Here is a 15,950-nt window from a genome sequence, read left to right as displayed (position 1 = left end):
TTTATAAGAATATTTTTGGCTATTGGAGGGCACTTACTCTTCCAAATAAATTTGATAATTGGCCTTTCCATTTCTGCAAACAAGGCTGTTGGAATTTTTATTGGGATTATGTTGAATCTGTAAATCAATTTGAGTAAAACTGACATCTTAATGATATTTTACGTATTCCCTTAGAGCCCACTATATGGGAATTCCCTATGCTTTCTATGTAACATTTCTGTAATCAAAAACTTCTCTAAAAATAGTTTATTATTATAAAAATGATAAAAATTCTATTTATTCTCTCAATTCATGAGCATTAAATGTCCTTACATTTATTTAGGTCTTTTTTGGTTTCTTTAAGCATGATTTATAATTTACAAGTCCTTAATGTCTCTAGTTAAGTTTATTTATAAATATTTGATTTTGTTGGTCATCATTTCAAATGGAGGTCTTATCTGGACTTCCTTCTCAGATTGCTCACTTAGAAGTATATAGTAACATTACTGATTTTTGCATATTAATCTTGTATCCTGCAAATTTGCTGAGCTTGTTTATTAGCTTCGTGGTGAATTTTTTCAGATTTTCTAGTTATTGAATCATGCCATTAGTGAACAAAGTTTTACTTCTTTTACTTTTTGTATGACTTTTATTTCTTTTATTGCTTAATTTCTCTAGGTAGAACATGTAACACAATGTTGAATAATAGTAGTGATAGTGGACATCCTTGTCTTTTTCCCTATCTCACCAGGAAAGATTTGCCTATCACTAATGAGTATGTTATTAGTTGTACTGTATATTTCAGAGTTTTTTTTAATCAAGAAAAGATGCTGAATTTGGTCAAGCAACTTTTCTGTGTCAATCCAAATAATCATGTGATTTTTCTTCCTTTATTTAATATGCTGGTGGAGTCAATTAACAAGTATTTTGTTGAGGATTTTTGCATCTATATTCATTAGAGAAATTGGTCTGTAATTTTCTTTTTTAATAATATCTTCATCTGGGCTTGGTATTAGAGTGATAATGGCTCCATAGAATGAGTTCAGTCATGTCCACCACCCTTTTCAATTTTTTGGAAGAATTTGAGCAAGAATGTTAATACAACTTTTTTGAAATAGTTGGTCTAATTTACCTTTGAAACCATCTGGTCCATGGCTTTCAATATTTTGGAGGATTTTTATTACTGTTTCATACCTCTTTACTTGTAACTGGTTTGTTGAGGTCTTCTATTTCTTCTAGGATTAGTGAAGTTTATTCTTTTGTGTCTAGGTATTTGTACATTTAACCTATGTGTGTCTACTACTTGGGCATAAAGTTGTTCAGGGTATCCTCACATAATAACTTTTATAACTGTAGGGGCAGTAGTAATAGACCCTTCATTTCTGATTTTTTAAATTTGTTTCTCCTCTCTCTTTTTTTTGTCAGTCTAGCCAAGTTTGTTGATATCCTTGGTTTACTTGTAAAATGAGTTTTTGGTTTGTTGATTCTTTCTCTTTTATATGTTGTTCTCATTTCAATTATTCCTGTTCAAATTTTTGTTATTTTTTTCCTTCTGCCTGCTTTGGGATTAGTTTGCCAATCTTTTCCTAAGCTTCTGCAGGTGTACTTTTATGCCTTTGATTCTAGATCTTTATTTATTAATGTAAGCATTGAGGACTGTAACCTCTCTCTCAGCTTATGTAACTTCATTGCATCCCATCAGTTTTGATATGTTGTATTCTTGTTTTCATTCATCTTGAGATTTTTAAAATATCTCTTGCAATTTCTTCTTTGACCAACTGATTGCTTGAGTGTGTTATTTAATTTCCATATTTTTGTGAGTTTTCCCTTGTTCCCTCCATTATTGTTTTCTAGCTTCATTCCATTATGATCAGAGAAAGCACATTGTATAATTTCATTCCTTTTAACTTTATTGAGATCTCTTTATTTATTTCTTTATTGAGGGCCAATATATGGTCTATCTTGGAGAAAGATCCGTGAGCACTTGAGAAGAATATATAATCTGCTGTTTTAGAGTGCATTGTTCAATATCGGTCTGCTGGGCGTAGTTCATTTATTACATTGTTCGAAAGCTCTCTCTTTCCTTATTGACCCTCTGTCAAGATATTCTAGTCAATGACGAGAGTGATGTATTGATGATTAGTTCAATCTCACTAATTGTGAATAGTCTGTTGAGTTATTTCTTCTTTCTTCAATTTAAGTTGTTGTGTGTAGCTAGAAATTCATCTAAATTATCCATTTTTTGGCATACAATTTTTCAAAGTATCCTCTTATCATACTTTATTTCTGTGGAATCAGTGGTGATATCTCCACTCTCATTTCTGATTTTATTTATTTGCATCTGGTCTCTTTTTCTTTATTATTCTAGCTAAGTGTCAGTTATTGTTAATCTTCTCAAGGAACCTGCTTTTGGTTTTAATTCTTTCTAGAGTTTTTGGATGTAATGCTCTGTATAAGTCCATTAGGTCTAGTTCCTCTAACATATTATTCAAGGTTTCTGTTTCTTTATTGAGCTTCTGTTGCTATCATCAGTCTAGTGGTGAAAATGATGCAGTGAAGTCTTCCACTATAGTTGTAGAGGTAGCTATTTCTCTGTTTTGCCAGTATTTGCTGCTTGTATTTTGGAGCCCCTGGTTAAGTACATAAATATTTGTGATTGCTTGAGTACCATTTTATTAATATATAGTGTCTTTCTTTGTCTATTGCAACAATTTAGCAGTTAAAGTCTATTTTGTGTGATTAGTGTAGCTCATTTTACCCTTTTTTGGTCACTGTTTTGACATGAAATGATTTTCCAACCTTTCACTTGCAACCTGTTTATGTCCCTGATTCTAAAATGAATTTCTTGTAGACAGCATATAGATGGATCATATTTCCTTATCCATTCTGCCAGTCAGTGTCTTTTGATTAGAGATTTATTCTATTATCTTTCAAGATTATAACAGAAAACACAGTCCTTACTGTAGCCATTTTTTCCTTAGGATTTTATATACCATATTTTATTTTTATTTTTTATTCTTTTAGATACTCTTACCAATTATCTTCCTTTCTGCACTCTCCTTCAATCCTCTCTCTCCTGTTTTGTTCCTTTCAATCTGCAGAACTCCCTTTAGTATTTCTTAAGGTGCAGGACTCATTGACAAATTCTCTCAATTTCTATTTATCTGTGAATATTTTGAACTCTCCCTCATTTGTGAGTAATTTTGCTTTATAAAAAATTCTTTGCTGGCAGTTTTTTCTTTCAGCCTCTCAGTTATGGAATATAGGAAAAATGATACAGAATATGTCTGGAAAGAAAATACATTGTCCAATATATTGTACCTTTTAATTTGAGAATTGATTATGCATATCACCCAAGGGCATAGCATTGATAAGCCCCCTTTGCTAAGAGTAACCACACATTTAAATTACCTAGTGAATCTATGTCTATCCCTGATATCCTAGCATCCTCTCCATTTTAGGATTTACAACAGATGGTGTTGTCCCATTAGGAAGATAAATATAAGACCACTATATATCTGCCCAAATAAAGTGAAACCCTACTCTTAGTGCCATACTTTTGATTTGGGCTTAGAGTATGGTTTTTAACCTCAGTTTAATGAGTGCATAAGTATTTTATATAATAATCTTATTTTACATAGTCAATATAATTTCCAGACTATACAACTGGATTGAGAGAATTATGTCCATGAGTGAAAGTTCATGACATGAGTGATTTTAACTTTTTAATTTGATAGATAATGTGTGTTCATTAGCAGTTTCTTGAGTGCTGTCTACATATCCTTATTTCTTGAGAGTATAGATGAAGGGATTCATGGTGGGTGGCACCACTATATAAAACATTGAAATTAGCAAGTCTGAGGGTGTTGGAGATTTGGGAAGGGGGTGTGAATAGTCAAAAAAACCAGAAGAGAGAAAGAGAGTCACAACAAAGAGGTGAGGAAGACATGTGGAGAAAGCTTTGGACCTGCCTGCTCTGGATGGTAATCTCAGCACAGTGGAGAAAATGTTAATGTAAGAAATACCAATAAACACAAAACAGACAATATCTAATACAAAGCTGATCCCAATAACTAATAGTTCTCCCATGTTATAAGAACAGGCAAGGGAAAGTAGTTGTGGGACATCACAGAAGAACTGATGAACATCAGGAGGCCCACACATGGGTACTGAGAAGGTGGAAGCTGTGTGCAGAATTGCATTGAGGCCTCCACTGATCCATGAAGAAGCCACCATCTGCACACAGGCCCCATGGTTCATGATGATTTCATATTGGAGTGGTGGCAGATGGCAACGTAACGGTCATAGGACATCACTGTGAGGAGAACTATTTCTGTAGTGGCCAAGAGGAATATGAAAAATACTTGTGACACACACCCAAGGAATGAAATGGTATTGTGATTAGTCATAGAGTTAGCAATGGATTTGGGGACAGTGATGGAAATGAAACAGATCCAGAAAGGACAAGTTCCTCAGGAAGTAGTACATGGGGGTGCACAGGTGAGCATCCCTGGTGATGAGAAGAATGATGAGAAGATTCCCTAGTAGGGCTGCCAGGTAAACTACCAAAAACAGCACAGCATGTAAAATCTGGATCTCCCGAAAATCAGAAAACCCCATGAGGAAGAACGTGGTCACTGAGGTGAAGTTGTCCATTTCTTTGGATGTTTAATCAATTACTCTAAAAAAGAAAGTGAGCAATTGGAAAATGGACAGAAGTGAATTATTATTGCAAACTTCCTAACACTCACCCATTTGTTTATGAAAAAAATTGAGAACACACAAGATCAGCACCATACATTTATTTCTGTGGCAGTTTAACCCCAATTTTCTACATTAGATGTGTGACTATAAAGGGATATTAGTCTCAAATCTTCCACCTTAAAATTGTATTTAGATTAAGGACATATTGCACATTTTACATAAATAGAAATTTGCACTTTTTTATCTTTCAGAAGGTAGTAAGAAAAGATGTGAATTTTGGAGCAATTAGTTAAAGCACACATTTCAGCTCAGCCATTTACTAGTTTTGTGACCATGGAAAAATAATTTTGAGCATCAGTTTGCTCAGTTTACACGGGGAACTTGTTCTTTGGATAATTACTCTGACACTAATAATGTAGATAAAAGTGTCTGTCATTTTTGGGGAGAAATGGAATACAGATATTTCTTCTATCCCATCTTTCCTCCTTATAACAGTAGCAGGAAATATCATGAAAAAATTGAAATTATCCCATTTTTCTTCTTTATGACAGTAACAGGAGAAATTGTGAAAAACTTTGAAATTACACAAAAAAATACAGACTCCTGTCTAGTGCACAGAAGTATTTTAAGTTTTAAACTTTCTGAACTATTTTACAATACTGTAAATTGCAAAAAATGTTAAGAATGAACATCATTTTCCAGTGAAAGGGAAATAAGTTCTGTTCTGATCTAATGCAATTGATTATTGCTCTGTAGACAGGTGTATTTTATATCTATTTGAAAATTAATTCTGTCATTCTTTATCTGCCCTTTTATGTGTGATAATTTCATTTATCCTCTGAACAAGTTGTAATATCTTGATAATACACTCATTCATTAATGAATCAAATAAATTTTTTGTGTGAGTTTGTTTGTATAAGTCATTGTTTTATCCTTTAAAAGTATGCCCTTTAAAACCCAACACAGAATAATCACTGATACTTTGATTCAACCATTAAGAAAAGGCTTCAAACAGCTTAGATAAATATATTAAGCAATTCAGTAGAGCCATAGACAACAGAATTCTACCAGTTAATCTTTGTCAGTTTGCTATGTTATATTTTGTTTGACCAAAAAAACTGTCCTTAATTTTAGTAGTCCCTTCAAAGTAAAAGTGAGCTATTTGAACTGTGTAACAAAATATTTATATGCATTTCTTATGCATTAGAAGATTTTATCTTCTCAGTGGATTCTCCAGTATTGCTCCCATTGCTTTTAGGAGGCTGGAACTTAGAATCAAAAGTTTTAATTCATGTATCTAAGGTAGCAAACTCTTGGGTTCTTTCCTGCTTAGCCAGATTTCCATCCCCTCCTGGTGTTCCTCCAGCTGCCATTAGCCTTCACCACCCTGCTGTCACCATTCTCAGTGAGTTACCCCATTATCAGTGTGGCTGGAAATAGTAAATGCTCCCTATAGTTCTCTACCAATCTGTTCTCTTCTCACTCATTTTTCTATTCCTTCCCACTTTCATGGAGGAAGAGTGACTCTCTTCTATATAAATTTGTAGTACATTAATGTCTGCTGGAAACACACACTGATCTCATGCTAAACTATTTTTTCCTGTTTGTGACACAATTTTTTCATCTGAAAATTTCATCTCTCGTTTTTTCTCTCTCCTGCAGTTTAAAAACTAACCCTCTTTAATTACAAATGGATTCACCAAAAATGGTGGTGTTGGTTATTTATAACATTTTAGATTCTGTGGAAGAAATACTGACAGCCTTTATTCCACTAGAAATCATTAGATAGGGTCATAAATCAACTAAAATACAATGCAGTAGATGGAAATCAGAGAATTTAGAAAATAAATAGTATATACACTTTCAATATCAATATTTGGGGCAATAACTACCACAGTTCTTATTGTAGAAACTATTTTCATATAAACTACCTTTATCTGGGTACCATTTTAATTTCTCCCACCATACACTTCATACATGTTGAAAGGGCATTTGATGCTTTCTACCTTCCCATTCTATTGCCTCCATAAACTCACTGATCCTTTCTCTCATGAAGCCAGACAAATAGCAAACAAACAAAAAACAAAATGATGTTTGTAAATGAGCATCTATTATCCAGGATCAGTATGGGCCTTCTCTGTGAACTCTCCTTGGGTCTTTACAACAAATGAGTGCTTTTTCTTTATTGGTATCTACTCTATTCCCAATTCCCTAGCATCACGGTTATCAAAATGTGTCCTAGTCTCAAATGCATCAGCATGTCCAGGAAACTTTTAAGAAATGCAAATTCTCAGATCTCAACTGTGACTTACAGAAACAGAAACTTTTGGGAGATGTTTCATCACTTGTGTTTTACTTATTGCCCCCAGGTGATTCTGAGGCACTCTAGAGTTTGCCAACCAATATCTTAGAACATTCTGGTTAGCATCAAATCATTCATAAAATATTTCTGTCTACTTTACGGGGACAACTTTTTAAATTTTATCTTAGAGTGTTCCCCCATATTTTCTTCTATCTCTAAACTCTCTTTGAAGATTTAAGCAATCAAAATAAAGCCTCATCATTCAGAAACCCAATACCAACTATTATTTAAAGATCCAGTCCTTTATCTTCAAAAACCCTGCACTTTCATGTTCGATATTCAATAAAATAATATATTATTCTCCTACTATAATATAGTGTTTATTTTAAAATTATAATAACCATGTAAGATGATATTTCATCCCATATTAGGACAGGCAATAAATGCTTCAGAAATACTGAGAGAATCAATGTTGATTTTATGTAAATATGTGGCAAAGGAAACAGTTAACTTAATAATGGGTATGATTTTGGAAGATGAAAACAAAAGAGAGGGTCATTTAATCTGGATTTCATAATTGGGAACAAAGGTAAACTCAGCAGCCCGAAAGTGGTAGAAGTAGAAAACTCTAGTGAATGTCTGCAAACATGGTATGTGTAAATGGAATAGAAGAGTTGAATGGCAGAAGTAGAAGACTCAGAGTTTTAGATTTTATCTGTCTACATTGAAAGCAAGGCTGCTTTGGTACCTACAGGTGTATAGGATAATCAAGGCACTATTTCCTAAATATTAAGTGGTTTTAGAAAGAAAGAAACATTAATTGGTTTAAAGAAAAAAAGGAGAAAAGAGATATGTCATGATGTTATTGTAACAGTGTAGCAATGAATTATTATAATATGGCCTTTCGTAAATGGTCCCAATAGGAATTAAAGGGAAAGAGAAGACAAAATATAAATACACCTTACACAAGATATAGAGATCACATGGAAAGTTATAATGTGTTGTTGAATGAATGAAAAATTCTAGATGCATGGGTATGTATATAAATTTTCCCAAATTTGATTCCAAATTGGGAAGAAAGTAAAATGTGCTTGTCTGTGCCAGCCTTACCTCTCCACCTTTCTCACTGTAGCTCATCTTGTCTAGGAGTGCACATCCCCTGAACCACAGCATAAGAACAAAAATTTTCACTAAATATTCTTTTGAAAATGTGTCCACATAGCCTGCAAAAGAGTGTTCTTACCTCAGAGATGTTGAATATGTTTTGTCTTCTAGCCAGACCTGTTTTCCCCACTTTAAAGATAAGAAAGACATCTGTCTAGGGTTGCAAAGCCAAAGTAAGTAGCAGAATTTGTGTAGATCAAGGAATGTCAGATCTTAAATCCATTTGCCTGCAATAAATGATTTTCTACAAAATCTTGTTCCAGACAGAATAGACTAGGAGCTGTGGATTGCTGGCTTATGATTCCTCCCTATTTTAAAGTGTTCCTCCTTAAGTTGGGTAAGTAAATGCCCTGGGGATAGAACCCAATTAACCAGCACATTTCTCTTCAGAAGAAAAAGATAATCAATGGAATATCCTAATTTATTTCCAGAGTTGCAATGAAATTTCAAATAGCTCAGTCTGTTCCATAGTCGTAACTGGCCAGCTTTCCATAATATTATGAGTGAAGATATAAAATCCCCTATCATTTTGATGTGTATATAACTAATTTGGAATAAAACTAAGTAAATTTTAGAGTCTTCAGAAAACAGATGAAATGATGTTCAACATCAGTACCCATCAGGGAAATACAAATAAAATCACATTAAAAAACCATGTCATGACTTTTAGAATGGTTGCTCTTTAATAAAAAACAAAAGAGCAAAATTAGCAGTGTTGGAGAGGATGTGGGGAAATAAGAATACTCATTCTTTGCCCATGGTTGTGGAAAATGATGCATATCTTGGTGGTTCCTCAGAAAGCTAAGTATAGAACTATCCAGCAATCCTAATTCTAGATTTCTACTCAAAAGAATTGAATGCAGAAACTCAAACACATATTTGCACACTGAAGTTCACAGAGGTATCATTTAAAATTACAAAAGATGGAAGCAGTTCCAGGATCCATCAACTGATGAATGGCTAAATAAAATGTTGTATAATCATACAATGAAATATTATTTAGTCATCAAAAGAAACAAAGTCCTGATATATGCAACAACATGGATGGATCTGGAAGACATCCTGTTGAGTGAAATAAGCCATACACAAAAGGACAAATGTTGTAAGATTTCATTGATGGTAGTGGGGATAGGGAAATGAGAAGTTAAGGCTTAAAATGTAAATTGATCCATTTTGGAATGATGGAAGTGTTTTGGAAACGGATGGTGGTGATGATAGCACAGCATTATGAATGCAATTAACAGCACTAATTATATGATTATGATTAAAAGGAAAAATGTTAGATTAGATTTACATTAACAGAATAAATACATATATTTTAAAAATCCATGTAGGTACTCTTCACAAACGCTGAACACTATGTTAAAAAATGGATATTGGTTAATAGTACAATTATAAAAAGTGCTTCTATCAATTGTTACAAATGTTCCACACTAATGCAAGTTGCTGTTAGTGGGGTGGTGTATAGAAATCCTGTATTTTATACATGATTGTTTAATAAACCTAAACTTCTTTATAGAAAGAAATAAGTGGGGAAAATGTGTGGGAGGCATTGTCTTAATTTTATGTGGAATTTCCATTATAATTTTTCAGTATTTTCATTACTTCTTATTTCATAAACTCATATTTAAAAAATTTTATATATGGTTCATTCTTATCATATATAAAAATGTTATGTTTTTACTTATTTTGGGTAATATTTTGCCCACAAGATTTTATTAAATTTAGTTAACTATATTATCCCTGTACTTAAGGCTTCAGAGTCATCTTGGGAAAATTTTCTTGCTTTTATGGTATTTTGGGACATGCTCTTTAAAAACATTTATGTAACTTCTATTTTTTTTCAAGCTCCCAAGCTTTATCTGTAAATCGCTCAGAGTACTTTTTTCCTGAAAAGTACTGTACAAATTTTCTTGAGTTCTTTTCAATGGCTTTAACTATTCATTTACCTATTTGGATCAATTATTCCCATATAATGCATAGTTATTAAAGCCTTAATTATACATAAATTACAATAATTTGGTTCACTTTGGTCATACAGTTTTGATAAGTCAATTATTGAATTATGTTATTACAGTAATAGATTGCTTCAGTTTTCCACATATGCAATTATAATCATGGAGGGAAAAGGGCAATTTTTCCTCTTTTGTTCAATTTTTAAACCTCATATTTTTGTCACATATCTAATTTTAACAATGTATCCAGAATAATATTGAATAACAAATATAACTTTCTTATATATTTAGTTGAGTATATGTCATTTTCACTTTTCTACTTCATATGTATTTTATTAGGGGTAAATATATTGCTAAATTTTTAATTTAATAAGTAGTGAGATATATTATTCCTGAAAATTAATATCAGTTTGAGCCTTTGAATTAACCATTTTTTGTTGTTATCAGCATTTGGGTAACAGATAATATTTTTTTTAGCTAAGACTGTTTCCTGGTACCCAGAAATATGATGTATCGTCAATCATGTAGATTTTTCTTAGTGAATCATATGGTATCTCCTACAGAGAAGGCCATGTGTATGAGTGGCTTTGGGGAAGAGATCTCAGCTTTAATCCACAAGCACTGGGCTCCACTTGGGCAAACACACTGCCAGATCTTATATCAGGTGACCATGATGAGACCAAAGAAGCAATATTCAACCCATGGAAGAAAGGTAGATTTGTGATTATCAGTGGCCAAAATTTATTCAAACAAGTAAAAGAAAGCTGAATTAGGGACCCCCAAAAATATGGATATAGAATTTTGATCAGGAAGATAATATTCCAAATGGGTTAGATTAAAAAGAATGAATCTAAAAAATAAATTATTTAAATTTATGAAGTCAAATATTTATGACTACTGTAGAAAAATAAATATAATTGGTGCAATGGAAAACAGCCATTAAACATGCAATTTGCATTTTAATTAGATTAAATGATTCTTCTTTAAAAATTCAGATTGGTACAAACATAATGTTTATGTGAATATTCATAAACATAAGATATGAATACCAAAAACAAAAAATGTAATTAGAACACATCCAAGAAACAAGGAATGCAGATCATACTTTACGATACGCATATACACACATATGAATGAAATATTTGAAACTAATAGTCTCCAAATTTAATATTTGTTCTTCAAGATCTGCTGGGAAGAGAAGAAAATGAACTGTCCTCAGTGGCTATGTCCTTCTGAGACTTTCCATCTCAGTAGTGCAGCAAAGTATCCTAACACAGCTTTTCCTCCTTGCACATTTTGTTAACATATCAGGGAACATGGTCATCATCTTGGCAACTGGCTGTGTGTGGGAAACAAAGGTATGTTGTTTCCATGGAAGCAAGTTACTTCCTTGACCACTGAGACATGCTGTCTCCATAGCTATACATGCAGGTCATGAATCAAGCAAGGAGATGTGTACATTCAGGTGGAACAAGTACGAGGTGAACTGGGCAACAAGATTCATGGGTATGCTTTCTTAGCAATATAATAGAACATTGAAATTCTGTACTTTGAATTATAATAGTAGATTTTGATCCATTGTGTATTACACAGGTTGAGATCATGGGAATAGCTAACTAGGATAGTTGCTTGTTCTCCTGAATGCTTGGGGTATATAAAGAGGCCCCTGAGATCAATAAACTTGTCTGATGAGCTTGCGGATTCAATGCTCTCAGATACCCTAATCCCAATCTCTCTTTGTCTTTCATTCCCGACACCCTTCGGGTCCACGACTCAGACAGTTTTGTGGCTCTTAGATCCATTCCACCATGTATCTCTGCCTTAGAAACTTGGAATTTGTATATATCTGTTATACTTCAACTTCACTCCCTCAAATGGTAATGAATCTCATGAAAGATATGCAGATCATTCATTTTTCATGCTGTCTCACCCAGCTGTTCTTCATTTCTTTTGTGAATATGGTCAGCCTCTGTCTCTGTGTGATGGCATATGTTAGGTATGTGGTGACCTGACACCCTTTACATTACACCAGCATAATGTACCCTCACCTTTGCGTACAACTGGTTAATGGGCTCTGCATTGTGTCCTATCTCCATGCCCTCCTACACACTGATCTAATGGCACATTTCTCCTTTTCCTACCATTTCTTCTTTGATCTTAATCCACTCCTGTAGCTCTCCTGTTTGGAGAGTCCTTCAGCATGGTGGTCTTTTATATAGTAAGAGCAGTCTTGGCTTTCACACCATTAATTTGCATCCCCATGATCTTCTCAAGGGCACATATATCATTCTCTGGGAGAGACCATTTGTTATGTCAAAAACATAAATTTAGAATGTCAATAAATTTAGAAAGAATGATATCATACAAAGTATTATCTCTATCCAAAAATAATAAGAAGGAAATTTGGATAATTCAAAAATATGGGGAAATTGAACAACACATCCTCAGTCAATGAGTCAAAGAAGAAATCACAAGGAAAATTAGAATGTACTTAAGAAGCAAAACAAAACCTAACATATCAAAACTTAAGTAATTCAGTGAATGCAGTGCAGAGGTAAATATATTCTATTGAGTACATGAAAAAAAGACAAATCTCAAATAATCTAAACTTATAACTTGATGAAATAGATAATGAAAATAATCTAAATCCAAATTAATAGGGGGAAAGATATAAGAAAAATTGGAATGGAGGTATCTTTAGAGGGGAATAGATAAAGGAGAAAAAACAAATTTTGTTCCTTGAAAAGCTTAATAAAATTGACATCTTTTAGTTATACTGACAAATAAACAGAAGATGCAAATAACTAACTTCAGAAATGAAAGTGGAGATAATACTACAGACTTAATCAAAATAAAAAGGATTATAAAAGAATATTATTAACAAATATACAGCAATCTATTAAATCATCTATTAAATTCTTAAAACAAAAAGTACTTAAATTTAAACAAGAAGAAATAAAAAATGTGAACAGACATATACCAAGTTAAGACAGTAAATCAATAAAGGAAATACTTCCTAACCAGGAAAATCCAGGATCAGATGGTTTCTTTTATTAATTCTACCAAAAAGTTCAATAATTAATGCCAATCTTTCTCAAAATCTTCCAAAAAATTGAGAAGGGAAATCTTCCTCACTCTTTGTATGATGCCATAGCAACTCTAATGCTAAAGCCAACTAAGGACAGGATAATAAAATCATAGACCAAAATCCCTTCTGAATGTACATGTAATATCCTCAACAAATAGGAGGGAATGGCATTCAAAAGCATAATAAAATGATTATACATCCTGACTAAGTGCGATTAACCTAATTGAAGCAACAATGGTTCAGGAAAAGTAGGACAGAGAAATTAGGACTCACTTCCAATTTCAAAACATTTGTTTTTTTTAGCAAATTTTGTCTTTTTTAAAAAAATACACAGATCACATGAAATGTTACATTAAAAAATATAAGACGTTCCCATATAACCCACTCCCCACCCTACCCCCACTCCTCCCACATCAACAATCTTTTTCACCAGTGAAGCACAATCATTGCATTTGGTGAAAACATTTTGGAGCACAGCTAAAGCACATGGATTATAGTTTACATTGTAGTTTACATTGTCCCCCAGGCCATTACCAAAAAGCTACAATAATCAAATAAATGTTGTCCTGACATAAGAACTGGTATAGAAACAAATGGGATAGTCCAGAAATAAACCTACAAATTGATGGCCAATTGATTTTTACAAAGATGCTAAGTCCATTCAATGGTGACACGATAGTCACTGCAACAAATAGTGGTGGGAAAACTGAATTTTCACATTCAAAAATATGAGGTTAGATTTCTAATTCACATTACTTGCAAACAACTCAAAATATATCAATTACCTAAATATAGGTTAAAATATAACAATCTTTGGAGAAAATGGGAAATTTTTCATGATGTTTGATTTGATAAAGGATTCTTAGATATGACACACAAAGCATGAATATCAAAAGAAAAAAATGATGAATTTGTCTTCATGAAAATTAAAACCTTTAGGTATTAAATGTTATTACTGATGAAGAATGGGAGAAAATATTTGCAACACTGATAGGGTTTTATGATCCAGAATATATAAGAACTCCTACAAATGATCAAAAAGAAAAAGAAAAACAACACAATTTAAAAATGGGATTGTGACTGAAAAAGGTAGTCTAGGGATGTAAATGCCAACTGAAGGAAAGCAAGAGAATAATCTATGGACTGAATAACACCATGGTTCCAGAGGTGGATGAGAACTGCAGTTTAGTACAAGTGCAAGAATGTCCTTCTGTGGAAGAGAATGATGTACATCACTATTGCAGAATGGTGGGAATGTAGAGAAGCATGGGGAAATACAATTAGTGTAACCTGTGGACTATAGTTAGCAGCAATACTATAATATTCATGCATAAAATGCAATGATATACTATGTTAATCTTAGAGCCATATGGAAAAAATGTCAAATGTACATCAGGGACCATAGTTAGTGATAGTCTGATGTTATTATCTCATAATCCATAACAAATGTTCCACTACAGTGTGTTGCGTTGGAGAATTTGTATTATATGGGAATTCTACACATGTGCAGGATTGTTTTGTAAGTTCACAACTTCTGTAATAAAAATATATTTTTAAAAATGGACAAAGAGCTTACTAAACATTTCTCCAATGTTTACACATGATCAATAAACACATGGAAATATGCTTGACATTATCAATCATTACAGTAGTCCAAATAAAAAAATATAATGAGATATCAATCCACAACCAGTAGTGTGGCTATTATTTAAAAAAGAAAAAGAAACTAACAAGTGTTGAGGATGTGGAGAATTTAGAAACCTCATGCTTTGTCAACTGGGAATTTAAATGATCTGTCACTATAGAAAATGGCTAGGGATTCCTCAAAAATCAAACATGAAATTACTGTGTGGCCCAGCATTCCACTCACAGGTATATATGTCAAAGAATTGAAAACAGGTATTCAGATATTGGTCCTTGGATATTCATAGCAACACTATTCACATTAGACAAGATATGCATATATCTCAAACATCAACCAATAGATGAATAATGAAAAAAAGATGGAATAGCCATATGATGGAATACTATTCAGCCATAAAAATGAATGAGGTACTGACACATGCTACAACATGGACAATTCTAAAAATCTTTATGCTAAGTGAACGCAGCCAGAAAAAAGTGACATTTTATAATTTCACTTATATGAACTATCTGCAATAGTAGATCTAGGGAGACACGTAGTAGATTAGACGTTGCCATTGACTAAGGGTAGTGGTGAATGGGAATTGACTGATGAATAGTTTCAGGGTATTGTTTTGGTGTGATGAACAGTTTTTGGAACTAGATAGGTGTGACAATTGGACAATGTGCATATACAAATTGCCACTGAAATTTACATTTTGTGGTTAATTGTATTTTATGTGATTTTCACCTCAATGAAAAAGCAGATAAAAAGTTCCCCATTTAGTCTAAATTCCCTAACTTCCATAGGTACATTTAGTATCCCCAGATTTAAGTACAAACTTAGAAAAAAAGTATTATTCCAGAACATTTGGATGTTTCCCTTTCACCAGTGTACAGTCACCTTAGTAAGTGGCTTCTGATGTATTTGAGAAAGGTTTTGTGGGAGATTCATGAAATGCAGTTGGAGCAGTTTATGTGGGCAATCCCTCAAGTTGGCAGGTCTCTCCTTCAATCAGGGGGCTCTGTATTTGAGAATTATCTTATAAAATGGGGGAAAGGCTGTGACTTCTTCCATTGGTGAATCAAATCAAGTTTTTCCTCAGCAGCCTATTTCAAATCTGGTATCTCCTAC

General features: G+C 33.0%; 1 pseudogene; it reads right to left on the bottom strand.

Annotated features, from left to right (window-relative positions):
* Nucleotides 1-3,762: 3,762 nt before the first annotated feature.
* Nucleotides 3,763-4,635, bottom strand: LOC139438580 (olfactory receptor 14A16-like; annotated as a pseudogene).
* Between the last annotated feature and the right edge of the window lie 11,315 nt (nucleotides 4,636-15,950).

The sequence above is a fragment of the Dasypus novemcinctus genome (assembly GCF_030445035.2).
Source record: "Dasypus novemcinctus isolate mDasNov1 chromosome Y unlocalized genomic scaffold, mDasNov1.1.hap2 SUPER_Y_unloc_1, whole genome shotgun sequence".
In the NCBI taxonomy this organism is placed as follows: Eukaryota; Metazoa; Chordata; class Mammalia; order Cingulata; family Dasypodidae; genus Dasypus; species Dasypus novemcinctus.
The sequence above is the reverse complement of the archived record's forward strand: the minus strand, read 5'-3'. Positions and strand labels throughout refer to the sequence as shown.